The sequence below is a fragment of the Mus caroli genome, chromosome 13 (assembly GCF_900094665.2).
Source record: "Mus caroli chromosome 13, CAROLI_EIJ_v1.1, whole genome shotgun sequence".
NCBI lineage: Eukaryota > Metazoa > Chordata > Mammalia > Rodentia > Muridae > Mus > Mus caroli.
Genome location: NC_034582.1, coordinates 26500935 through 26527910, shown reverse-complemented (window position 1 = coordinate 26527910; position 26976 = coordinate 26500935). Strand labels below are relative to the sequence as shown.

The 26976-nt window shown below is 41.1% G+C and overlaps 1 protein-coding gene and 1 long non-coding RNA gene across 2 annotated transcripts in view; both read left to right on the top strand.

The window, feature by feature from the left end:
* Window positions 1–252: 252 nt before the first annotated feature.
* LOC115032937 lies at window positions 253–10179 on the top strand. Its single transcript, XR_003838586.1, has 3 exons — window positions 253–434; window positions 8761–8850; window positions 10024–10179. It is a non-coding gene; the product is annotated as an uncharacterized LOC115032937 (long non-coding RNA).
* A 2629-nt stretch (window positions 10180–12808) lies between these two features.
* The window catches only part of Exoc2 (exocyst complex component 2), a 160727-nt gene continuing 146559 nt past the window's right edge, over window positions 12809–26976 (top strand). Inside the window, exon 1 of the mRNA XM_021180205.2 lies at window positions 12809–12904. The gene's annotated coding sequence lies outside the window, so the exon portion shown is untranslated. The remainder of the gene's footprint in view (window positions 12905–26976) is intronic.

Sequence of the window (26976 nt, the reverse complement as noted above, 5' to 3'; positions counted from 1 at the left end):
TAGTCTAGTTCTAGGTTTTAAAACCATTATCCCCACATAACTGGTAGGATTCATTCAGAAAAAAAAAAAATAGCTGTCTTGTGGAGGAAAGAGCACCACACCACCGAAAAGCCATCCTCTCCTGACCAACTTCAGCATGGTGAGCTGGAAAATGCAAAGGGTGGTGAAGTGAAACAGAAAGCAGGGCCGGATACAGAAGCAAAACCCTGGAGAGCCTGGGAAGAATCCAGGCCTTCAAAGCAGAGATTTGAACACTTCAGACAAATGCCACCAAGGAGAAGAGTTTCCAAAGCTGACTTCTCACTTTCGCAGGGATGTCAGATACCATTCCATCCCCTGCTGACTGCAGAAGTCTGGCAGACCCTGAGCGCAGCAACAGTCCTGCACCCTGCAGTCTAAAAACAGTGGCCTCCCAGGCTGCCTGCGGCATTTGGGTAAGCAGTAGCCAGCCGGGAAGAAACAACCAGATTTAAAGTCTGACACCTGAAATCAAAAGCTCTTTTACAATTTTTATCAACTGCCGGGAACGTTGCTCTGTTTCCGTTTCGGGCGACTCACACAGGCCGGGCTGGCACTAGTTTATGCTAGGATATAGGAAGTTCAGGTGCTTCTTCCCAGGAAGCCAAGAGGTGTGGGCTAGGGTGAAAGGTACTGTCACAGCCTCCCGCCCTCTCCTGTCCCCACTGCCCCTCCACGGCCTAGGGCGCCTTGGACGGATCGCATGCCATTTCCTGCATGCGGCTGCGGCACTAATTGAAAATTTGGGTGGCCTTGCTTATTTATTTTCCTGGAATGCGGCGGGTTATATTTTCATGGCATTTTCTCAGCGGTGCAGCGGTTCAGTTTCAACTACAGCAAAAGAAGAAAAGCCAGTGCCGAGTCAGCTGTAGGCGCAGGAGACTGGCTCTGAGTTAGTCTGGCTTCAGCTGTTCCCTGAGACTGCAGAGCCCTCACTCGGTCCACACGGATTCCTCTCCGCCTGGGGACTCGGTGACAGGCTCGTAGCCCTGCCAAACGCCAGCCAAAGAAGGAGCTGCCACCACTTAACAGCTCTTCATAAAACGCACGGGCCCTGATTTCTATCCGTTTAATATTAAGAAGCAGGGCTTATTTCAGCATCCTGTCCCGCTGAGGTTGGTACAAGTCATGGCACTACACACGTTCTCCAAGCGTTTTTTACTCAGGGACACAAAAGCTGACGGCGAAACTTTTTAATTTTCTCGAGCTGCCAAACCACATTGTTCTAATAATCTACCATTGTGTGGATCGTGTATTGCGGGACAGTCAAAATGTCTCAGTGGAATTGTATAAAAACACAATTTTGGCAAAATTAAAATTACACATGTAGCTTAGAGAATTTAGACTTCACAGCTGACTTTCGATTTCATCCTGTGGATGCGCGTCTTTGGTTGCTGCTAAATTAAAACTATGAAGAGAGGGTAAACTTTAAACATTTTGCATATACCTATTAAAAGGGAATTTTAGAGTGGCTGGGTGATCTCTATATATTTAATAGATTTGGTTACTGGAGAGAACTTCTTTAATTCGACTCTTCAAAGGAGCAAGGGCAAATCAGGTCCCACTGTGTGTTCTAAGTAAACTGGATCTAGGTCCCTTTCTTAACCTCCAGAGGTTCCATCCCTTGACTTGGTTTCTGCTACCAGGTAATTGACAGGTTTAGAGTGCATGTGGAGTCACCTCAAAAAGAACAAAACACCATCATTATGCGAAGCAAAGGTCTCTTGGGGAACAAAAAGTAACTTCTTGAAAAATGTTGGCTCTTTTTATGAGCGATTTAAAAAAAAACAACTTCATCTGCACATTTTAATAAAAGTGTTATGAAATGAGCTATTTCTTATATAAATAGCCTTAAGCTGTCAAAAATCATGCCTTTAGATAAAAATAAATGAAAATATAAAGATATTTGGATTCTGGAGTGAAAAGGCTTACTGTAATCCATAAATAGGATCTACTTTCAGTATAAACTTTTTTTTTTCTTCTTTTGGGCTGAGGGTGAACCTTGTTTTCTTTACCTCCTATGTCTTATCTCATAGTTAAAGAAGTTCATTTGGGGTGGGGGATCGTAGTTATGCAAATATTGCCTAGCAAAATGTTCTTACTTTGAATATACATATACAGGTTGAATGATAATCATTTTCACACAATATTGGTTATAAATTTGAAACTCAATATCTAAGATGTGCCCTCCATATAATAATCGCAATACCTTTTGTTTATATGGCTTTTCATAGACTATAAAAAGCATTTTCCAATATATCTCATTGAGATTCATAACCCTCGGAGGCTAACCTGCTTAAAAGATGTATTAAATTCAATAAAAAATAAAGGAAAACGAGTTTATTATTTCTTTAACATAAACATTTTCAAAGTAGAATTAGCATGCAGCACAGGAAATGTATATATTTAATCTTGAATGGCTATTCAGAATAGCTAATCTAGTGAAAAATAAAATCATTAAATTCTTCCCCTTTTAGCAAATGGTTAGGAAAAACTCATTCATTGTGTAAAAGTGAATGTGTTTAATTTAAAAAGTAAACCACACTGTGGCAAATGCAGCACCTTTCTTTCTTTTTAATTTTTAATTTATTATTATTATAATTATTGTTTTTTCCTCTCTCTTGCAGTAGTATGCTAAGCTTTGGCCTGACTATATTATTATATCATATTGTATTTTATAAAATAAATAGCTCTAAGGTTATAGTGTATTTAGAAGCCTAGGCTGTTGTAAATAAGTCTGAATAAATTGGACTTTTTACAGTGTTTACTATTTTTACAAAATACCCCCAAATAAAATTAATTTCTTTTTAGTATTTCCTATTATCACATCTACTTTCCTGTGATCAATAAATTTTAGAATGTCTGAGGGGGTTCTCTCGGTGTCAAATAATAAATCTAAAATGTGTTTTTAAAGAAATGTATTTCAGAGTATGAATAAAAACAGAAGCACCTTTTGTGACTTACCCTCTCCAGGGTGGGGCCCAGAGCTGTCATTTCATTTTAACAGAGATGTGTTGCTTCACGGTGTATTTTACAATTTGCAGACTCAACCCACAGCTGAATTTACACACTGTCCAAAAGAAATTAATTCCTAGAATTTCAAAACTGTGTCTCCTGCAAATGCAAGGCGGGCTTACAGGACAGAGGACAGACCATCATCTGCAGTGTGCCTGGAACAGGCAGGGCTCCTAAACAGTGCCGTGAAACAAACGACAGAAGAGCCTAGGTATGAGCCACCCTCTCCAGTTAGTTCTCTTTTAAAACTCAATGACTTAGAAAACTGGCGCATCCGTACAGTGTTGGATTGTACAATTATTGGATCTCTGAGTCAGCTTTCTACATCTGACTTCCAACTGTAAACAACTCATAACTCACCTGATTCAGATTAGTTTATCCCAAGCATGAGGCAGAATACACCAGTGTTCCTTCAGAACCCTTTTCTCATAAGAGAGGCAGCAAGAGGCACTAAAGTTAAGAGAGCAGCGGGCCTGTGGGCCTACAGACTGGCCAATGCAAGCTGTCAACTCACTTTCGGATCGAAGCTAACACTGCGGTCAGGAAGCCCAAACCTTCCCAAACACAATTCTCTAGTTACATATTCCTCTGATCTGAACAGATGTCGAAGGCAAAGAACCATTGAACAATCTTCTTAGGATGAGCCACAAAATGAAATATGTTTATTAGAAATGGAGTTAATTAAAAAGAAAGTTGGAACCCACCATCAAGACTCTTTTCACATGGGGTTGTGCTGAAGGCCCCAAAATTCTAGGGAATAAATATTGAAATTATGACAGAAGGATGCAAGGTAGGCTACAACGTGGTTAAATAAAATAGAATCTAAACACCCTAAAGGCCCTGAGACCCCACAGCTCTTGACATCCACCACCTAGGCTCATTTCCAGTAGAGTTTGCCTCTGTTTACCTATTGAGCTTTTTGTAGGAGCTGCTACTTCCAAATTCTTTTTAAATTTTTTATCTTTTTGAGCATGTGTGTGTGTGTGTGTGTGTGTGCTTGGTGTGTGATCCTGCGTATGTATGTCTTTGTATGTGTACATACATATGTATAAATGTATGTAGATAAAAAGTGCACAAATGAATGAACACATATGCACATGAGTATATGCATGTGGAATGTGCACAATGTGCATTTATGTGTGTGTGTGTGTGTGTGTGCATGTGAGCTTGTATGTGCCTGTGAGTGTATTGTGTGCTTGCACTCATGGTATGAGCAGTCACAGACATCTGTTAGAGTTTTGAAAAGAAAGAACTTCTGATCTTAGGAAAATGGGCTCTGCTTAAAATAAGAAACGGAAGGAAGACAGGAAAAAGAAAGGAGATGCAAGGAGAGGGAGAGGGGGAGGGAGAGGGAGAGGGGGAGGGGAAGGGGAAGGAAGAGAGGGAGGGAGAGGGGGACGGGGAGGGAAACTTGAAACTTCTTCTTCTTCCCTTCCCTTCTCTCCCTCCATCCCTCTCTCCCTTTCACTTGTTTACCAATAATTCAAGCTTGTATCGTGTCAGCTAGTTTTGAGTGTGCCATAGCTTTTCTCGCCTCAATATTGAAATGATATCTTTTGGAAATAGAGGGTGCGAAGGCAATTCCCAGTTTTCATGACCTGGAGATGAATTCCTTACCCAGAAAGGATGGCAAGTTGATGTTTTCCACCGTCACAAAAGGTCAAAATGGCTGCTAGGGCTTTGTAGCATATTTTGGTGGCCACCATGGAAGATAGCCCCATGGAGAAGGTACATCCCTCGACTGGCCACTAGGGTGTGCAGTATGTTTACCCTGGTTTAAAACACACAAAGGGACCCTAACCAAACTACATGGAGAGTTTAATACTTGGGACTCCACACTCTGGTGAATATTGAGAAGCTGTCTAGCTCTGTTTCTCGGGAATTGAAAGCCTTTATTAATCACAATGATCAGAAGCAATGTATCATTGGCAGCAATATTAAAGATATGCTAAGACATACTGTGGCAACATGAGTTTATTGATCAGAGTTACTCAGTAGCTTTCTATATATTTGTTCCATATCTAAGTAAGCGAATTGTGAAGGTTTTGTTGAATAAATAGTTCACTAGATGATGTGTTTTTACTTCCTAACCTGCTTCTCTATTTAGAAACATTTCTTATTTCTATTTCTATTTAAGAATATTAAGAGCTCCTGGACTTATAAAAGTTAAGCTGATGTTTCCATTAATTTTTATGCCAAAAAAATACTGAGTATAGGTGGAAAGCTTTGATTCTGTGAAATAATTCTCTAAAGAAACATGAGGATCCCAAATGACGTCGGTTCTCTAAATGTCATGAAATGTGTCACATTTCTGATAAGTCTAAGGCAATTAATGTGAAATAATTAGTCTTTTCGTCTTATTTATTTATTTATTTATTTATTTATTTATTTATTTATTTTGATACGGGGTCTCGCTCTTCAGTCTAGACTGATCTGGAACTCTGAATCCCAAGCTGGCCTTGAACTTGTAGCTATTCTGCCTCAATACTTCAGTCTTTCAAGTGCTGGTATTGTAAGTGTAGTCCAACACACTAGAAAGTTATTAGGTTCTTAGCATCTACATGCAGTTTTAAAATATATTTGAATAACTTGTCGCCAATTTACAAAAATAGCCATTATAGTGTATATTTGACAGAGTGATTTGCTGTGACGTTACATGTACCAATCTTGATTTCCTTTTTTTAAGAAAAGGGAAATGACTTTGATTTTGTAGTGCCGTTAGCGGAATCACAAGCAGGGATGATGCTAAGGTAAGTCTTCTAATACTGAGCAACATCTATATCTACTTCAAATATTTCTCTTTTTGTGTTTCAACAAGCCTCCATAAGGAGTATGCAAATCATGTAAGTTATTACATTTTCCACTGTGAATAGATTCATCATGTTAGACATCTTGAAGACTGATGGCTATGGGACATTCAACATCTTAAAGTAATAAAGACCCATTGTAAAGAGATTAATTGTGACAGTAGCCTTCTGCGTGGTATAATTTCTACCTTCCAATCCTTCTTACACAACTAAGTTTTCCCATGAACTTAGCCAGAAGTCTGGTCCTTCATTTGGTTCCACACAACATTTGCTAATTTAAACATGCCTGAAAAACAAGCAGATTCTTCAGTGTTTCGGTGGCTATTATCTGAGTTGTTAAAGATTTTCCTCTAAGATTTTTCATGAGGCAAACTGATTTGGATTAGCCAGCCCCAATAGTAAACAGTGACCAAACAACAAAATGTGATCATAAACAAACAAACAAATCAATCAAACGAGATTTTTTTTTCATTTATTTTCTCCTGATATCCAAGATTACATTCTGGGAAACTATTACAGTTATTATTTACAGTTCTCTGTCTTGATGGAAGATTGGCTTAATGTAAAGAGAGTAAGAGCTAATGCGTAGAAAATAAACAATGTCATTCATATAAGCCTCAGGATCTGGCACTGGTGGTGCACACCTTTAATCCCATCACTCAGGAGAAGAGACAGGGGGATCTCTCTGAGTTTGAGGCCAGTCTGTTTTTCAGTGTGAATTCTAGGACAGCCAGGGCACACAGAGAAACCCTGCCTTGAAAAAACAAAACAAAACAAAACAAAACAAAACAAAACAAAACAAAACAAAACAACAAAATGTCTCAGTCCATATTCTTGGAAGTGAAGAGTTTGATTTGAATTGCTGCAATGTGCACGCACTGCAGATCTCTCTGAATTAGCAAGTGGAAAGTTTACATTTTGTATAGAAAAAAATGTTTTATTTAATTTTTTTTATTTGATTGTTTTGTTTTTGTCGGGGTGTGGTAAATTGCTTCCTGGAAGAATCAGCTAGAAGCAGATACCTTTCAAGGGAAAGGTTATTGTGTTACAAGTCGTTAAGGAAATTCTGAAGCTATAGACCATCAACTAAGTATGTCACAGGTCCCCTGCCTATGTGATGTGGGAAGTTGACTAATCTCAGGCCTGAGAAGCATCCCGGGATCCTTCAAGAGTTAATTGGTACTCTATTTCTCTTCAAACAGGCCAAGACCCATGCGGGGGGTGGGGGTGGAGTGGGGGGGGCAGGGCAGATAGAGTGCTGCACTTGGTGTCTTTACGCCTTTGACTCATAATCTACTTGACTTACAGAGCTTCTGGCTTGAGATGATATTTACTGGAAAGGATGCTGGCAACTTCAGAGCCAGTAGTTATCAGCCTATTTATGTATAGCAAGGGCCTAGGAAGCTGCATGGTGCTTACTGACTTTTTCCTGGCTATTTATCGGCATGTTGACTTGTCCCACCATGGCTGGTCATTTTTCCATCAGGCAGCTGAGGAGGATTGAACTCTACAGAAAGCTGGAGCTGTAACCAAGGTCTGGACATTTTCGTTCAAAAACAGAAAAAAGAAAAGCAAACTTCCTTCTGAATGTATTCTAAACAAATGCATGCTTGCAAATTGGAGACACTTAGCAGCAGGAACAATTAGAGTTCAACAGATCTGAAACACAAAATGACATGACGGAGCGAATAGCAATCACTGACATTTTTTTTTTTTTCCTAAAATGAAGTTTCCATGAAGCTTATCAGCTACCAAGGGTATATCTTTTGCAGATGTAAAATTTTAATTTTCTTTGTTTTTAAATGAAATTTTGTAAGAATGCTCTGTGTCCATAGGGCCTGGGAAAGCTATTGTTTATCTGAAGGAAGTATAACATTCATGCTTGTCCATTCACCTACATTTCTAGCTGATAATGGGATGGGTACATATCACATTGAATAGAGAGAAAACATCGAAGCATAAAATATCCAAGGTCTGAAAAATATGGTAACACACAGGAAGAATTGCTTCATGGAAAAAGCAGAAATTCAGTAAAAATGAAAAATTGAAAACACAGTGTACATATTTATCATTATATTATTTTTTTATTACTTTACTTCATGGTTAGCCTGAAAAATGCCTTTCGAGGATTGTACCTTAGCACAGTAATTATTTCCAGGGTGGGAGGCTAACAGGGAGGTGGGGAAGTGATTGAGGACCAGGCAGCAAAGGATTATAGAAACAGAGGCGGAGGGAGCCGTCTCAAAGTTCTGCTTAAAATGGATGTGTTATAGGTAACCTAGTCACAGAACAAAGCCTCTGGGGGAGCCACAACTTTCAATTCAACAGCAGAGTAATTAGTGTGATCCACTACCATGGTGTACAGAATTATTTGGAAAAACTACACTAACACCACCCATATGCCCCATTCTGCCCAGATGGCCAGACAGAGGTGCCAGATGAACGAGTCTTGAGGCCCTGCCAAAACTCCTTCAGAGAGTTGTGCTGAAACCTTCTTGTGAGATCTCAGGGCTTAAAGCACTCCAGGCTTTCTCCTATCCAACCAACTTTAAAAATGAGATTAACTGGAATTTTCCAAAGGTCAAAGACTCAGGAGTTACATCACGTATGAACCAGAAAGTAGCTTCTGGATTTTCAATGTAATTTTTCTTTTAATCAATGGTGATATAGTTAGTTCTTGATTTCTTTTTCAGGACTGTGGATATTTTTGTTTCCCACCCTAATTTGCTGTTGAACACTTTGAGTGTTTCTTTTCAGGAGCAGTGAAAAATGAAGTACTTCTCAACTTTCCTGGTTAAGTGTCTTTGTTACAAGGGTGCAGCCGGGAACAACAAAAGTTTCACTTGGTGAAAGTGGAAAGTCTATGTGGTGTGAAAATGCTTCCTAGCTTTAATCTGTGCATCTGTTCCTTATGTCTTAGGATCCCAGAAATGTAAAGACATGCTGGCTGGCAATGGGCTGCCTCCTTAATTACAGGATAGAGAGTTGAGGATAAAGACATCCTGAGTGGGTAAGGCACAGCTTTCCTTTTTACATAGCTTTTCAGGTGCAGAGCTACAATGTTGGTGTCCTGTCACTGCCTTGAGAACCTGAGGTCAGTCCCTGTGAAAGACATGCTTCTGAGCCTTACACTTTAGGGGAGTCCTGCTGAACATAGGGAAATGCCATCATGGACAGACAGGACCAGGATAAAATTTTTGTCATATTAGATTTTTTTTAAAATGAGATCTGAAGACAAATTGGCAAACTGGATGCAAGCTGACACCTTGGACATAGGGACGCCTTCTTACAGGAGGGTAGCAAGACTCAAGTCTTGTACACAGCATGACACCACAGCTGATACTTCTGGTCCCAGTGGGAGAACAGACCTTGGCAGGTGAGCTACACAATGGAAGCCAGTAACCCTGCCTTCTTCACATGCTACCACTTTCGTGGGTAAGCTGGGAGAATGTGGGAGATTTATGTTTTCTATGTCAGTCCTATGGCCACTGATTTTGTACAAATTTATTTTTGCTCAAACTGAACAGGCATACCTGTTTCAAAGTAAAAAAGGAAATTCCAAACTATCTAATATCACACACACACACACTCACTCTCACACATACAGACTCACACACACACAGGTTCACACACTCACAGACACACCCACACAGACTAAAAAACTCACAGATACACACTTAGACTCTCACACTCACAGACATACACACAGACTCTCATACAGAGAGACACACCCACACAGGCAGACAGACAGACAGACAGACAGACACACACACACATACACACACACACACACACACACACACACACACACACAGAGTCACCTACTCCTAGCTAGCAATCTGAACTAAATTAGAAGCCGTGGTGAGAGGACACCCCTGCATTCCCATCACTTGTGAGGCAGAGGCAGGGAATTTCAAAACCAGTCTGGGCAATACAGTGAGACTCTGTGAAAACAATGACAGCAAAACCCCACAAAATAAGAAAAACTAAAAGTAACTAAAACAAAACCATACATTTAGTTAGAAACCCCCTATTTAGGACCCAAAGGAATCTTAATTCCTATTCACATATAATCATAGCATTTGATTATTTCTGCCCTCTGGGGACTGAACAGGAACTAGAGAGCATCCAGGGATACTAACTGAGCCCTTCCCACATTCTGACCCAGTTCCTTTTTTTCCAGGCTATGTGGCTCTCATATATCTTTGGCAGAGAGAACCTTTCCTCAATTTCTTCACTCCCTCATGGACCACCTACGGACATAAGCTCCCACCAGAGACGCCCAGATATAAACACAGGTGTTCAGCACATCTGCACTATTGTACTGGATGGCAGTAATAGCCATATGGTTGGGGTAACAGTAACACCAGGGCTCTTCTTTAGAGCCAAGTTTATTTACAATTTTCAAATTGAAATATGCAAATTTCAAGTAAATAAAAAGCCCACGAGGCTCCATTTCACTGTAAAGTTGATCAGAGACATATGACTATGCTGAAGACTTTTCACACTGAGAAATGGAGTCAATGAGAAATGAGCCAACGAGAAATGGAGATTGCTAAGTTCATATCAGGGCAGTTGCTAGGAGCACAGAATAGCTAAAACGAAGGTAAAAAGAACATGAGTCAAAGGGTTTCCTAAACCAAGAACCATGGCTAAGGAATTTCTGAAAGAGCTCGGTTTGTGTGACAGACAACCTTGCAGGCTTTCAAATCCTCTCTGCAGCTTTAACCACGAAGAATGCCAACAGTATTCGCTTAAAGCATGTCAGCTGTCAGTATATCGTCAAAATTTATCAAACATTGCTTTTTTTTTTCCTTTTTGCTTGGCTGTTTAGCAGATTTTGAAGTAGATGGCTAGAAATAGATCTCTCCCCACAGCTCTGGTGAACACTTGAATCTCAGCTTTTCATCCTACAATCATTTTTGTGAAGCACACACAATCCCTTCTCTCAGGAAGTTCAAGAGTAGGACAAGAGAGTAAATGAAGAGACTGGTACTCTGCTGACAGGTCTAATGCATGGCCAGCCTGATGCACTGAATCACTGTCACAGTGCGTCTTTGTGGCACATACTATGAGAATGAATACGGCAGGAATGCCCCAGCAAGGACAACTAATCATTAGCTTCTCCTAAGAAGGAGCCTTAAGAGATGGCATCTTTACAGTTGTGTTGAGGGTTAGGTTGTGCACTAACTATGTATGGCCCCTTTCAAACTGACATGCCCTGCAGTACTGAGTACTTAAGGTACTGATGTAAGGCAAAACAGATACATAAATTATCCAGGGAGCCTAGTGGTGTCTCCTGGTGTTTCCGAAGACTGTTTTGGATAGACCAGGGAGTACTGTGTCAAAATCCTTCTTTTTAGTTCTAATGAAATCTGAAAGTGTTGAGAACATAAACCTATACAATGATTTGTAATTGCCTCAGCAGCTACCATAGCAATTTTAGGTTTAACAGTTTTATTTTCTGGCAACTTCTGCACCAGTGTTTTCTAGTTGGTTTCAGGGTTAGGACTAGAAACTTGAGGAGGAGGAAAAATAAAGAAAATTGTACCGGTGTTCTTTATGTTAACAAAAGAGTCTCTTTCCTCTTCTGAGTGTTTCTGTTTCACTAGCATAGTATATTTATTATTATTTTTTTGATCCAGGGAAAACTCTGTGAGTTTTCCAGAGCCACCATTCTGGCTTTGATGGTAGGCAGCCTTACCTGACAAATGGCATGTCACTGAGACCTGAAGGGTTTTGTTTCACTGTGAAAGGCTTCGTGACTGCCAGAGATTTCTTACAGTATTTCCTTAGGACCTCTGCTGCCAAGTCTCTTGCTCACGTATAAAGAGTGTTCCCTTGATCTTCAAAATGGATGGTTCTGGAAACACTTTGACGTATCTTCTCACAAATAGGAGAGAAAAATGAAGCCATACAATATCTCTTAATTCATAGTGTTTGTACGACATCCTCTTCAGTGTATGTACTGAATGAAGCATAAGGTAGCACAGAAAGATATCTGAAAAAATTAGCTTAGGCCAGTGGCTCTTAACCCCTCTGGGGGAATGATCTTCACGCAGGGGTTGTTTAAGACCATCGGAAAACAGATATTTACATTGCCTTCATAACAGTAGTAAAATTACAGTTATAAAGTAGCAACATAATAATTTTATGGTTGGGGGTCACCACGATATGGGGAACTGTATTAAAGGGTCTCAGTATTAGAAAGGTTAGGCTGTTATTGGTCTTAAATAATGGGCACCCCGTAGCTACTTCTCTCCACAGTCATGGCAACACAACCACAAGTAGACCCTATGCTTCTGCCATTATCCTCTGCTGAAGATCATTGTCCTTCGTTCCCGCTACAGAGGAGGCCACAGGGAAATGTCTGCTTCAGTTCAGCTGGCCATCTCCAGAGTCCACAGGAGGGTACCTTCAAACCTTAGGACTTCTGGGCTGTAGATAGTAGTCGTTTCTATAATGTGGAGGTCTTGTGAGTTTGCAAATCAATTTGCCACTCAGACCCTTGGGACCCCAAAGCTCTGATCTGTGAGAAATTTTAATAAGGCGGGCACTCCTGGCTAGATGCAGTCCTTTGACTGAGGTTTGCCTCTTGACCTGGTGCTGATCCCTGACCGCTGTGGACTCTTGGGCAACATCTACTGTAACTCTAACCGACTGTACCCTCTTTACCCCTCCCCTCTTTTTCCTCTCCGAATTCCACCCTTCCACTTTCTCCCTCTCCTCCTTTCTGCTTCCCTCCTTCTTTTCCCCCTTTCCCATCAATTCCTCTTCTCCTTTCCACCTCTCCACCCTTCTCTCCTCCCCCCTCCCCCCTTTCCCTTTCTTCCCTATCTGTCCACTTCCATCCTGTCTATACCACCTAACTTCCCTTCTCCATAGTCTGGTCCTCCTTCTTCTCCTTCCCCTCTGGGAAGAGGCGGTCCATCCAGCACTCGGTGCTCGGCTAGGCGGCGGATCGACGCGCTCGGCGCTCGCGGCGTGCGGAAGTGCGGCCCTGGTGCTGGCTGCGGCGGCCTGGAGCAGGTTGGCCGGGACCTGACGCCGCCTGCAAGTTGCAGGTGAGTGTCGCGTCCTGGGTGAGGACGTCCCGGGTCCGGAGTGGAATTCCGCGGCGGCACGGGACCGTCGGGGCTGGGCGACCTGGGGAGGCGCGGTGAGGGACCCGGGGCGCGGGGCTGAGTGTGGGAGCCGCGGGCCGAGCCTTCCCCACCCGCCTCCGCGCAGGCCGCCGGGCTGGACTCGGAGGAGCGGCCGGTGTGCTGGGTCTGCTTGGAATCTGTTTAAGTCCCCCGCGCTAACGTGGACGGGAAGCTTGGAAGGTTTCCTTTACTACTCTGGGAGCAGCAAGTGCGGGTTCAGCCACACCTCCATTCGGCCATTTGAATGCCTTACACTAAAAACACTAATGGCAACTGGTTATCTGTCTACTAACTTTGTTTATAAAGCTTAGCTTGTGATGGCCCAGGCTTGGTAACAGATTCGCCCAGTGGCAAGGAACTGAAAGTCAAAACAAGAATGATCTAAGTGTGAACAATTTGTGATTCGACAGGTGACAGAAAGTCGCTGATGTGGGCTTGCCTCTTACTTGTTCTCTTTTGTTTGACACAGTAGACAGTATTTTTAAGCAGGGGAACCTCTGTTTGTTGGAAACAATTTTTGGAATCATTAGAAAGTAGTCTTTTTTTTTTTCTTTTTCAATTATTTAATTTACTGTAACAGACATTTTGAACTATAACCTTCCAAAAGGTGATACCTTGAAGACTACATTCAAAACATTTGTAAAGGCTGTATTCTAGTACGGAGCTTCTTCAACTTTTGCCACCAAAAACTTATAAAGAATTTCCATGATTTTATATGTAAGTTTATAAAATAGGTAGACAATCTATTTATTCACTAACTGTAAATCACAGAGCTTTTTATTTTAAGACAATTTTTGTATACATGCAAACTTATCATTTATTAAAGATGAAAGCATAGAGTTGGATAACTCAGTTCTTTTTACATACATAGTTAAGTCTTGGTTTAATATTTGTAACTACGGGACCCTGAGCATCTTCAGTGCTTTTCAGAGCTCATTGATTATTTTAATTTTCTAATCATCAGTAGGAAGAGCAGTTCTACATATAAATACATAATACACAGTGGTAGAGGGACAGTTAGAAACATTTTGGAGATTGTTGCAAATTTGTCCTTACTCCCGAGCAGAATCCATTGGTGATCTTTTAGAACTTCAAATCAGCAACTTAAACACCAGTTTTTCAGATTAAAATTGGGACACAACATGGTTTAAAGACCCAATCACTTGGTGGTTACATGTTGAAGAATGCCAGTAGGGAAACGTGAATAGCCTTTGTTTTCTGTAATAAAACCATTTTTCTCCTTTCCAGAACAGAACATTTTGTTTGTGTGTGTGTGTGTGTGTATATATATATATATATATATATATGTGTGTGTGTGTGTATAGTATATACATATACACACATACACACATACTTATACACATATATGAATACACACATATATGTATGTGTGTATATGTGTATATATTTGTATGTATGTATGTATGTATATATATGTAGTGTGTTAGTTTTTTCAATGTTGTAACCAAGTACCTGCTAAGCAGTTTAAGGGAAGAAGGGCTCACTCGAGTTTATAGATTGGAGTTATATAGCCCATGCTAGTGAGGCTGCCTCATCGTGGCAGGACTGTGCCCTGGGACCCCTCAGGAACAGGAAGCAGATAGAAGTCAGGATGTGGGGCTGGGCTTTCTTAAACCTCAAGTCCCCACCCCCTAGTGACTCACTTTCACAACAAGGCTCTTCATCTGTAAGCTTTCATAACTACCTAAAACAGTGTTAGGAGGTTCTGAGCCTATAGGAGATATTTTCTATTCAAATTGTAACATACAGTGAAAACAACTGCTATTTGTAACATATAGTACTTTGACGCTGAGTTGTAGGGTTTGGGTTGAATACTCTTGGGTAATTCATGACATGCAACGTGTACAGAGAGGAAGTTCAGAACCAAGGCTGGGATGAAGTTGGATTGAGTACTGCTGGTAACACCTTTGATTCACTATGGATTTCATTTTTTAATTCATTTTTGATCCCATGTGTTTAGAAGACTTTCATTTCGCTTTTTTTTTTTTTTCTCTACCTCTGCATTCAGTTACACAACCCTGTATAACCTACAGGATTGCCACTCACAGTTTAAGAATGTGCATTCTGGTAAAAGACTTGGTACTGAATAGAATCTCTAAGTGTATAGCCACAGCAGGATCTTACCACGTAGGAAACACTAGGGATAAACTTGTCTCTCAGTTATCTTTTCACACACGTTGTGGTTTACTCTTCTTTCTTTGAGAGGGTCTCACTATTGATTGATCACTATTCAGATTGATCTTGAACTCCTTGACTGAAGTGATCCTCATACCACAGTTTCCTCAGTGCTGAGACATATCACTATCTATGCCTGGCTTTTCTGTACTCAGCGTTATCAGGCCCAGGTTCCTAGTAATGCCTACTACATAGTACACATACTACACATGTTTATAAGGTTTATCTAGTAGATGAGTTTTAGGCTTATGTTAAAGTAGGCGATTTTGAGATTGATTGCAGTGGGAAATAAATTTGGTTACTAAACGGTTTGAGGAAGTATGGCATGATAAACTCTGGGGATGTAGGTGTGCATGCCCTTGACTACCTGGATGGTAGGGACCATTCACTGTAATCACTTTACAGTGTGTTTATGTTGAATAGAGGATTGATGCTATTGGTGCAAATGGGCACACTTCACCTAATTGTAGACACACAGGGAATTTTGAAGCTGTGAATACACACACAGGCTTTTTTGATCTCAATTTGGATATTAAAGTCAAATTTATTTTGGTGTAGGAAATAAAGCAACCATTCAGTTCTCCATGTGCTACCGCCAGCCAGCTGCATGACAACAACTGGGTTACTCAGCATCTCTGAGCCTTAGTTTCCCTTTTTGTGTATTCAGAGAGACTATATAAAATCTGATTATCTCAGTGTGCAGTGTCCCTGCATTCCCAGCACTGGGGAGGCTGATACAGGGGGATGCTGAGTAAAAGATCAGCCTGGGCTACAAATGTTACCCAGTTTCAAAAGCAAAAACAAATGTAACTTCTATAAAGGAAACAAACACCAAGGACAGCAAGAAATGTCACCAATTAGATTTTCTCAGTCTTTGGGCATTGAAAATTTGCACTTTTGTAAATCACGTTATCATTTAGCATTTGTCTTATGTCTGAGTATTAAGGGCTGTGATTATCAAGAAAACTCACCCGATACAGGGAGTAGTTCTTGTCATCCCCATATCTCCCAATTTTGGCATATGACTTAGGTATTCATAATGCCATCAGCCTGGATCCAGAAGGGGTATTTTTGTCCCTCAAAAAATATCTTGAACCAAACTGTAGTAATGGGTGTTGAGAGAAGAAGGAGTGGTATGGGATCGAGCGAGAGGGAAAGCTTTGAGGAGTCCAAAGGGACAGGGAAGGTCCATGGGCATGGGCATGATTTGGGCTGCCTCTAGGTGGCCAGTGAGCAAGCATGGCCAAGTGCTCTCTGGGTTACTTGAGGGCATTCTGTCAAGCATGGCATTTGGAACTGAGTTCTTAGACAGTCACTTCTCCCAGGAACACTTGGGCATGGAAAAAGCCTGAATATTCTTAAACTCAATACTGTTAGTGTCAATTAAAACTAGGGTGGGTCATTCATTTTGTTTTTGTTTTTTAGAGTAGCTTGTTCTCCTGGACCTAAGGAATCTAGATTTTAATTGATGAGAAAATTGACTGCTTAGGGTGGATCCAAGTAGTTAGAATTGTATAGTGTTGAAGGCTTTCCCTTTCTCTGTGAGCAGGTTCCTCTGGAAGCTCCAATGCTTGCTTCCTTCCTTCCTTCCTTCCTTCCTTCCTTCCTTCCTTCCTTCCTTCCTTCCTTCCTTCTTCCCTCCCTTCTCTCCTCTCCTCTCCTCTCCTCTCCTCTCCTCTCCTCTTCTCTTCTCTTCTCTTCTCTTTAAAGGTCATTTTCAGTTTTAAATTCTGTGACTTTGGAAGTGATATGATTACATCCATTATAATTTTACTGAGCTCTGAGAAAGCAAGATAAATAGCCTGAGAGTTATTTGGCTGTGGTTTCATCATAATGAAAGCCCTACATGAGTGACATGATGTATGTGTGTGTAAGTTAGGGGCTCTGCAGGAATTGGAATTCATGCCAGATGGTTCAAATGAGACTTTAATGAAGGGACTATTTTAGGAGGTGTGGTTATCCAAAAGACGGTGAGGCTTACAGAGAAACAAAAGCTGGAAGGTACAGAGGGGGAAAATAGGTGCTGCTGAGGGCTGGAGGCAGGGAATAGTACCTTTCAGTGGGGTCCTCAAGGAATCTTCTAGATTATCACCCACGTTCTATGCAAAATCTATTTGAGCATTTTCATGCTTTCAAACTGCTCATCCATTCACGTGTACTCTCTAGTAGGTGATCTTGCCACCTGCTGTAGAAAAATAGCACTGTCTGAGTGGAAGCCCATGGTGCTTGTGTCCAGACAGTTTCTTTTCCAGTTATGGCGAGAGATGCATCTCTCTGTGTACCTGGCTAGGGAGTCCATGCGCTTCTGCCTTTGACTGTCTTTCTTGTCTTGCTAACATAACAGCTCTTTCCTTTGTGTATTGTATGCTTAGAGGCAGCAACAAGAAAGGCACCTGCAGGAAGAAGTATAGTCCTCTCTTGACCTCAGGATTTTAATTACTTTTTCTCTACTTCTTCCCTTCTCAGTCATATTTTAGAAAGAGTTTTGCCGGTGTTCCTTTTCTGTTGAGCTGTCCCACTGCCATGACCCTTCTGAAGGCCATGGTCAGTTTCTGCCTCCTGATCTCTTACTGTTACTCCTGGCCACTGTAATACCCAGCAATCCCTTAGTGAGGGCTTTGTTTGAACAAACCTTTTTGCGTTCCTAGTTTATCTTTATCACCCTCTCCATTCTGAGGATCTGGGGCCTCAACCTGTTGAGGTTTTAGGTGATCTTTTTCTTTGTAGCCTAAATTTATCTTAATGGCCTAATTGGTGGCTGTATTTGCTAATGACCTCTTCAATCTTTTATAGGTGATGTACCTTTTAGGATACCCGAACTTTTTTTTCCTTCTGAAAAAAAAAAAAAAAGGATTTCTGATATTCCAGGAATTAAGTTTTATTGTTTCATGTGGATCTAAGAAGAAGGAATTGTGGTGTGCAATTTGCAAATATTTTTGAGTGATAGTATGTTTTTATGTGAAGCCGCCTTTCCATTTTCCTTTCCCTAAGTAGTGTGATGTCATTGCTGACAGTTGGTCAGCATCCAGTGGGTTGAGGACCAGCCAGCTTTAGACTCCAGCCGTTGGCTGTGCAGGGTAGGAAGGTGCTTAGCTGCAATGCTGTTTCTGGGGAACAAGGAGCATTCTGAGTGGCTCCTCTCAGTGAGTCAGTCCACGCTTGTTTTATGTGAGTAGCTGGATAATCCAGAATTTATGTAATAGATGAGTTATGGACGAGTATTGAAGCCCTTCTCAGACTTTGCCCTCATGCTTCTTTGTTCTGGTCAGTACTGCTTCCTGGTGACCTTGGGCACATTCTCCTCCTCTAATGTCTCATGTCCAAGTGTAGTAGAAGGTAATAGTAATAGCTTTTTCCTCATCTATAAACAAAGAGACATGAGACAAAATAGAAAAATAAATAGGAATTATGTGCATTCATTTATTATGTTATTTATTATAACATAATCCCTAATTATGTCATATAATTACTGTATTTTTTCTCGTAATGGACTAGGATGTAAACACTCATATTTTTACTAAAAGCATCAAAAACATATTTCAGTTACTTTTCATTTTTGGAGGTAAAGAAGGAAATGGATTCTAAAGAGAGGGCAGGGAGGACCAGGGAGGAAGCTCTGCTCACACAGCCTGCTTCTCTGCAGATTGTTTGAGGCCCTATCTTTGCGCAGGTCCGCTGCAGTGAAATGCGGGCTCTCTAGCTTCTTTCAGGTTTGAGTTTGGTTTTGTTAATTATGGGTTTGCATTGAGGCCCAAAGAAAAAGATTATTCTCTGGGGTTTATTTATTTATTTATTTGATCTTAGAACTCTTTCTTGGTTGTAATTTCATGTTCTGACTTTTTCCTAATATTATTTCTACCAGTTAATTTTAAAATGTACTTTTAACCTGAAATTCTGAAATAGGCAATTTATCTTCTTTTATTGTACTAATAAATATTTTGGAAAATTAAGTTTATGCCCCAATGCAATAAGGGAAAATTATGAAACTAAGTTTCTGATTTGGAGGCCAGGGAGCTGGGTCAGTGTTTGCTTTGCTTTGTTAACATGAGGACCTGTGTTTGGATCTCTGTCACCCATGTCTAGCATCTCTTATTCCAGGCAGATCCCTGGAGCTAGCCAGCCTAGCTAAACGATGAGCTCCACCTGAAGTGCAGCAAAGAGAGACTGTGAAAACCCAAAAAGGTAGATAGCAAGAGAAGATAACTGATTGATCTGTTCTTCACACGCATGCATGGGTGAGGACACCTGCACACATAAGCACGAACACATGCGCGTGCGCGCACACACACACACACATCTCTGTTCAAAAAATCTTTTCATGTAAACAATTAATGGTGAGGAGGAGACTGAATAACCTGTCTAATACAAATCCATAAAGGAATACAGTTATACATTATAAATTCTAAGAAAAGATGGTCCTCTTGGCTTTATTCTAATGAAATGCTTTTATAGTAGTGATTTTCTCTTTTGACTTGTGATGGATAGGAGGTTAATTGATGTTAAATGGATGCTTTGTTAATCCTTCATCAGCTACTAAATTGGTGTGGGGGAGTCCAGGTCAAGACTACATAGGGTCTTGTTTTCTCAAGGAGGGTTATGGATCCCACCCTTCCCCGCTTCCCCGAAGCCCACACCAAACTCCAGCTGTCTGTGCAGGGGCCTCTTCCATCTCCTTTCCTGCTCCCCTCCCCTCCCTTTCCCTTATCCCTCTAGAACTCCCCTCACCCCCGCTGCCCCCATTTGCAGAGTGACAGCTTGTAGATGTTGCGTGCGAGTGAGCTGGACTGGCGCTGTGTGGTCTGAGTGTGTGGTCTCCAGCTCTGCGGAGAGGCTGCTAACAGGGTGGATGAGAGAGAGCAATAGTGTTTACTTTAATTTATTTCGGATGCCGGAATTGTGCTCAGGGTTTTTCCGAAGTTTGACTGCACTGCCAGCAGCTTCAGCCTCTCCCAGCTGCAGTGCAGGCTGAGCTGCCCTGGCCTCTCAGACAGGCGCTCTCCTCAGCATCTGCCTGTGTAATCCCCTGTGGCTCAGCAATGTTAACAGCACCGTTGAGTGCTGTGATTATTGCCTTTCACTATGTCAAGACGTATGGCCTTGAAATTTCTTTTGAGATGGAGATACACAAATAAAGCAGAAAGTGTAAGATAGCAACGGAGTTGATGTATTTTTAGAAATTGGGAAAGCTATTATTCAGAATTCACATAGAATTAATCCAACTATGGTCATGTAAAAGGATCTGGGAGTTAGGTGACATCTGCCATGTTTAACCATTTTAATAACATAAACCAATTTAAGCTGATGGTTGATTCTTTGACCTTCTAGGGAAACGCCCATTGATTTTGGCGTGCCTGCTTACTGTTGTTTTGTCAGCAGGGAATAGTGCCTTATTTCATCTTAAATTCCTGACAAGTTGAAACAAGTGAAACTTTGTTTCTGTATCAGACTATACGCTAGGACAGTGTCTTTTGTCACTAATGTGTGGATTATGAATATCTCAATAATATTTTCTTGGTTTTATTTCTTAGCATTTTTTGAGGTATTCAAGTGTGTTGTTATTTGAATAAATAGCTGTAGACTTCTAACATTCCTTGGGATTTGTACATTGTTTTTCTTTTCTGTCTTCCCGTCAGTCTTGCTGGGGTAGGATTGCTTTGTTAATGAGTTGTTCAGCGAAGGCAAGCAAGTCTAGGCCAACGGCGTCTGCCTTCAGAGAGGCCCCTGGATTCTGACCCTGGATTCTATGAGTTGAAGCATATAAACTGATTTTGTATCCATGAGAGGGGAAAGCCCGCCCTTTCTCCTCCTGTGTCTCTCCAGTGAGGAGACAGTTCTCCTTAGCTTCTATGTCTAAAGTCAGGACTTCAAGTATGTAGTGTGTTGGATAAGTTTAAAACTTTTATAATACTACCATCTTTATATTTCTTCTGGTGTTCAACCTTCTTGGACTTGTGTATTTGTTGTGATAATGATGTTACTCTAATAAAAGAATTATGAAGCACAGTTAGTATGTTCTCAAAGTTGGGTGGCCATCAGCACAGCACTGACTCTAGAACATTTTTTTTCTTACTCCAGAAGAAATCCCTTAACTCATCATCAGTCCTCTAACATTCTTCATTTCTGTAACTACTACTAATCAAGGTACTTTTTTCAAAATGTATTTTTCATGTTTTTTCTGTCTGTTTATCTATCTGTCTGTTTGTCCGTCCGTCCGTCTGGTCTGTCCATCCATCTGTCTATCTATCTATCTATCTATCTATCTATCTATCTATCTATCTATCTATCTATCTATCTATGTGTGTAGGGAGGGGTTCATGTGCCACACTCCATATTTAGGGATCAGAGGACAGTTTGGAGGGGAATCTGTTCTTTCCCTCCACCATATGAGGTCTCTGTTGCTGTGACTGAGCAGCCTATCAAAGAGCCTATGAAAGAGCTGTGTTCTTGGAGTTGCACAGTCCAGGATACTCTTACCTGTTAGTCCGGCTAGATGGAGGAATAGGAATTCATATGAGCATCCTAGCTATGCTGATGAAATAACTTCATAGTCATAGAAGAAACGAACAAGTAGGGGATGACCTCATGTAGTTCCCTCCTTCCACTGCGGGGGATCCAGGTATCAAAATGTGGTACTCAGGCTTGGCTGCAAGCACCCTTACAAGCTGAGCCATCTTGTGGGCTCCACCATTCTTTTTGTGTTTTTGAGTTCTCTTATTTTGAACTTTCTGATAATTTGGCTGTTTGTGTTAATTATGGCAGAGTAAATGAATAATATTAGTCGTGACCTGAGACATTTATCTAAGAACTAAAAATTTTCTTTATATAGAAAGAAAAAATACCTACAAATGATGGCTAAGTCAAATAATGATAACTGCAAAGGAACTTGTATTCTGGGAGCATGATGGCGTCAGTCTTAAGCATAATGGGAATGCTGTGGGAATGCTCTCTCTTAGCTGCCTATTCCCCACGGCAGTTAGCTGTGCAGGTTCCTTTTAAATCCTCCCTTGGGCTTTGGCACTTTGATTGCTTATTAGTTGCAGACAGGGAACTCCAAAAGGGGCTCCCTGATGAACCGAATCCCACTGTTTCTGGCTTAGCTGTTTCTGGGCTGCTCCTTCAGGAATGAACTGTGTCTGAGAGGTCCTTGCAGAAAGAGGTGTCTGCAGAGCATGGAACTTGGCAGTGCAGCTAACAGTTTTTCAGGCACATTTCTGTGGAAGACAAGTTCATTTCTGAACCTAAGGAAACGTACTTCTTTTATTTGGACTTTTCGTGACTTGTTACATTTTATGTGTTGTCAGCACTGTCCCTTCCCCTTCCAGGTATGGAGGTTTTAAATTGAAAAGATGAACTATAGTTTTCCCTTTTTGTGGGATGCTGGTAATTGAACCTATGGTCTCCTCTGGGCTACCTCTGAGCTCTATCCTCAGCCCTCTTTTTATGTTTGTTTTGAGCTAGGGTCATAGTAAGTTTCTCAGGGTAACTGGAAGTCACTTTGTAGCCAGCCACGGATATACAAACCATCACATAGGCCTTGAGTGGTCCTCCCATTTCAGCCTCCCGAGTAGCTGGGTTTATAGGCTTGTGTTACCAGCTTAGAGAAAAAAAATTTTTTTGATGTCAAGATTGGTGAAGGGGTAGAATTCATTTCAGTTAAATAATAAAGAAGAAGTGTTTGACCTATACATTTTAATTTGTAATTCTTCAGGTAATTTTTTATAGAAACAACAGAATGTCAATATTTGTACCTTTGATGCCCTGAGAGAGGAGCTGCCCAGCTCAGATCTTGGTGGTTTAGTGAAATCCACCTCATTTTTCCCAGTGGCATGTTTCTATTGGTGACTAAGAGTAGTGATCATGATTGATTGCCAGTGTAGGATGTACTTAGCAAACTCAGATTCTATGGTAGGTATTGGTGATTGCTTTTACGCAAAGATTTACTGGTTTAGCATTGGCAAGATGGCTCAGTGGGAAATGCCAGTTACCATACAGGCTTGACAATCAGAGTACAATCCCCAGAACCTAACCTACATAAAAGTAGAAAGGAAAACTAACTCTAGAGGTTCTCTGATCTATGTGGCACTCACACGTCTCACACATCACACACACACACACACACACACACACACACACACACACACACACAGGAGATGCTGGTGATAGTGTTGGCAGGGGAGTAGGAAGATAACTCAGTGGGTAAAGTAGCTTGCTGTGCACACATGATGAGTTGGGTTTAATTTCCAGGACCCACATCAAAGTGGAGAGAATTGACTCTGCAGAATTGACCTCTGACCTCCACATGCATGTCTGCATACTCATCATGTGCCCCCTATACACAAATAAAACAAACAAATGGACAAAAAAAAAACCCCAAAACCTGCACAGCATATGGGACACAATACTGAGGTAAGAAGGGCATCTCCTCTGCATTAGAACATAGCTAGCTGATCACTGTTTACTCAAAGGCCTCAGTTCACAATGTTGCATAGCTGGAGTTTCACATGGTCTTTGAGGTTCCTGCTATGCTGGTTGAAAGCTTATAAAAGTTGAGATAGGTAAGTTCATAGTTATACCTCCCAGGAGAAATGAACAGTGTAGGGCAGAATGGCAAAGGGGACAGCCTCACATGGTCTGTGTTCCTTTGCTCTCTGCCTTGGATCTCCATCCAGAGTGATGCCCCAGGGTGTGTTCTACTCTGTGTTGTCCAAGGCCCACCTATTTTTCTAAAAATGCATCTTCATACTCATAGCTGCAGGGGAGCATATAGAAGTCTATTTAAACCATCATCCCCTGACCCTCTCCACGCCTCTCCATCTCTCTCTGGTATTAACCTGGTGGGAATCTTTCTCATCCTTTCTGTGTTCATTTAGCATATTTGTATTTGCAATAAAATAGCTCTTGTTTTGCTTTCTAAAAATATTCGATAGTGTTAATATAATCCTGATTCTGAGTCACAGATTGTGACAGTTTGGGGGATAACATGTCACAGCTTTAAATTTGAGCTGTGTATATAGTTCTTTGTAAGGATACAAACTGAGATGTGTCGATGAGGCAGTGTTTGTTTTAAAGTGCTCATTCAGAAAACAACATAAAAGTATATCAAGATAGAGGAATGTTTCAAATAGAAGACAAGATGCTGGATGATGGGACATAGAGGTTGTTATGTATGTTTAAGGTTTCCATAGTAGAACATAAACCAGTCAGTAGAGAATCAGATGGTATAAGACTAATTTTAAATCTCAGTTTTGATGTTGTCTTACTCAATGTTCTATTGCTGTGAAGAGACAGTATGACCAGTGCAACTCTTATTTTAAAGGAAAACATTTAATAGGGGCCGGCTTACAGTTTCAGAAGTTTAGTCCATTATTGTCATGGCAGGGAGCATGGCTGCATCCAGGCAGACGTGGTGCTGGAGAAGGAGCAGAGAGTTCTACATCTGGATTGGCTGGCTGCAGAGAGATGGAGATGGGGAGCCATAGGGGATAGGAGAGGGTGGAGAGGGAGAGGGAAAGAATGACTGGGCCTGGCTTGGGCATTTGAAACTCAGTGACACACCTCCTGATTCCTCTCAAGTAGTGCCACTCCCTAGTGATCAAACATTCAAATCTATGAGCCTTTGGGGGCCATTTCTTTTTAAACCAACACTGCTACTTAATGGCTTTGTCCTTGAGACAAGTTTTCCTTTTTTGTCTGGGGTGGCCCCAAACTCCTGAGGTGCAGGGGGAAATATATATATATATATATATATATATATATATATATATATATATATATATATATATATATATACACACACACACACACACACACACATACATATATATTATGCTGCTGACCACAACTCCAAACAGTTGTTTAGTCTCTGCTATTTTTCTCCTGCTAATGAGACAGTTCATCATTTTAGAATACTTTGGGGGTCAAGCTGTCACCCAGCTGTCTGTCACAGTCTGACTTTATGCCTTTGTTTACTAACTTGACTTAAGTCCTCTCTGCTCTTCCATAGTTTTCACATGTCTCTCACTGTGGAGCATTTCCTGGGCTGGACCTTCCTGTTGCCCCTGGCTCTAACTAGAATGGACTGCAGGAATCCTGTCTAGTGATCCTCTCAGTGTAGATTATTTTCATAATTGTTTACCTTCGTGAATGCTCTTGAGTCTGGAAGAGTAGCTAAGGCTTTAGCAATCTCGCTGAATTAAGTTCTCTACGGGGCTGGAAGGCCTTCTCTTGCTGCCAGCACAGTAGGATTCTCTCCAGAGTCATTGAGAGGCCACAGGTTTTTAGACCTCAGATAGAGCCCACTGTGCCACCCCAGCTCTGGTGCGTCTCTGAGACCAAATTTGTTTTTCCACATTTATTGCTTTCAACTCCTCATTTGTGAATTGCCTGCCCTGCCCCCTTTACCCCTTTTTGAGGATTTTGTGTTTCATTGATCGTTGTGAGCTGTTTATAAACATTAAGCTATTTATGCTTAGTTATTTTGAACATTTTGAATCCATATGTTCCTCTAGTGACTCTTCCCTCCAGTCCAGTGGTGCTCCTCCTGTCACTGTCGCTGTAACACTTTTCACTTAGGATCTCCTAGTTGATTTTGGTTGAGTTAAAATTACATTTATTTTTGCCATTTAAATAACCATGTTATTTTAAACTCTATAGATATTTAATATAATCAAGAAAATTATGCTGCACACTGAAATTGAAGTATCTCTGAGTTGAAGTTAATATGCAGAAGATACAGGCCAAGGATATGCTTATCTAAACAGTCCTTGTCAAGGTGTGGCTCCACGCACCGCACCCTTGCTATCAGGGCTTCAGGCTCATTCTGTTGGAACTGTTGACTTCTCTCTCTGGAAACAACAAGCTCCCTCTGGCTGCTGCCTTTTCCTTCTCCCAGTGTGAGATTCCCCATTTATTTGGGCGTCCCTTGTTTCAAATCTGCTCTGACTCAGGTGCCCACTCTTAGAGTGGAGGTAGTCCTTTCTCCTGTATGTAATCTGGACAAGTCAGGGATAAGATATTCTGGATCTTTCTTTCTGCTGATATTACTTTGTGAAGAATTTTAAAATATATTGTCCAAACAACACAACTCTACCTCAAGTGGAATCAGAGATAGTTTAGTCTAAGCCAACTATGAATGACCATGGCCCAAGAATGACATGTTCCACTATGGAAGGAAGGGGTCTTGTGAACTTAATATAGTAACAGAACAATTGCAACAAAATCATGAATAAAGGCATGGACTAAATGTAGTGGTGGAGACAATAGGTAGGGGGCAGAAGTGAAGCAGGGACACCTATGTATAATAGGTGCTGTCTGATTTGTGCTGAAAGGCTCTTTTTTTTTCATCCTAACCTAGCTTCACTAATAATTTTACTTTTCCAAATGTTTTCTAAGTGTGGTGGTCATAGCTGACAACCTTCATCTCTAAGTTCTTTCCTAGGGTTGTGATTGAATCATTAAACTGCTCCAGCAGCAATGCTTGAGAGAGATATAGCATCATTATTGTGAGTGCCAGAGACACTAGAAAGGCTTTTATTTATGCCTTTAAGGCATGAATAGTTGTGGGAAGGAGATAGTTTAGTAGGGAGACAGGTGAGCTTGGAATTTGGTGTCAGACCTGCACTTAGGTAGTCTAGCTCCAAGAAAGGAAGAGGCAGGGGCCCTTATGACCTTTTATGATTTATTTATATATTGTACCATTGTTTTCTGCTGTTTCCTATAGGGAGCCAGCAGTCCAGGTTTCTAGTGCTGCCCCCTCCTAACTGAGCCTTCTTTCATTTTTTTTTTTGATTTTTAAT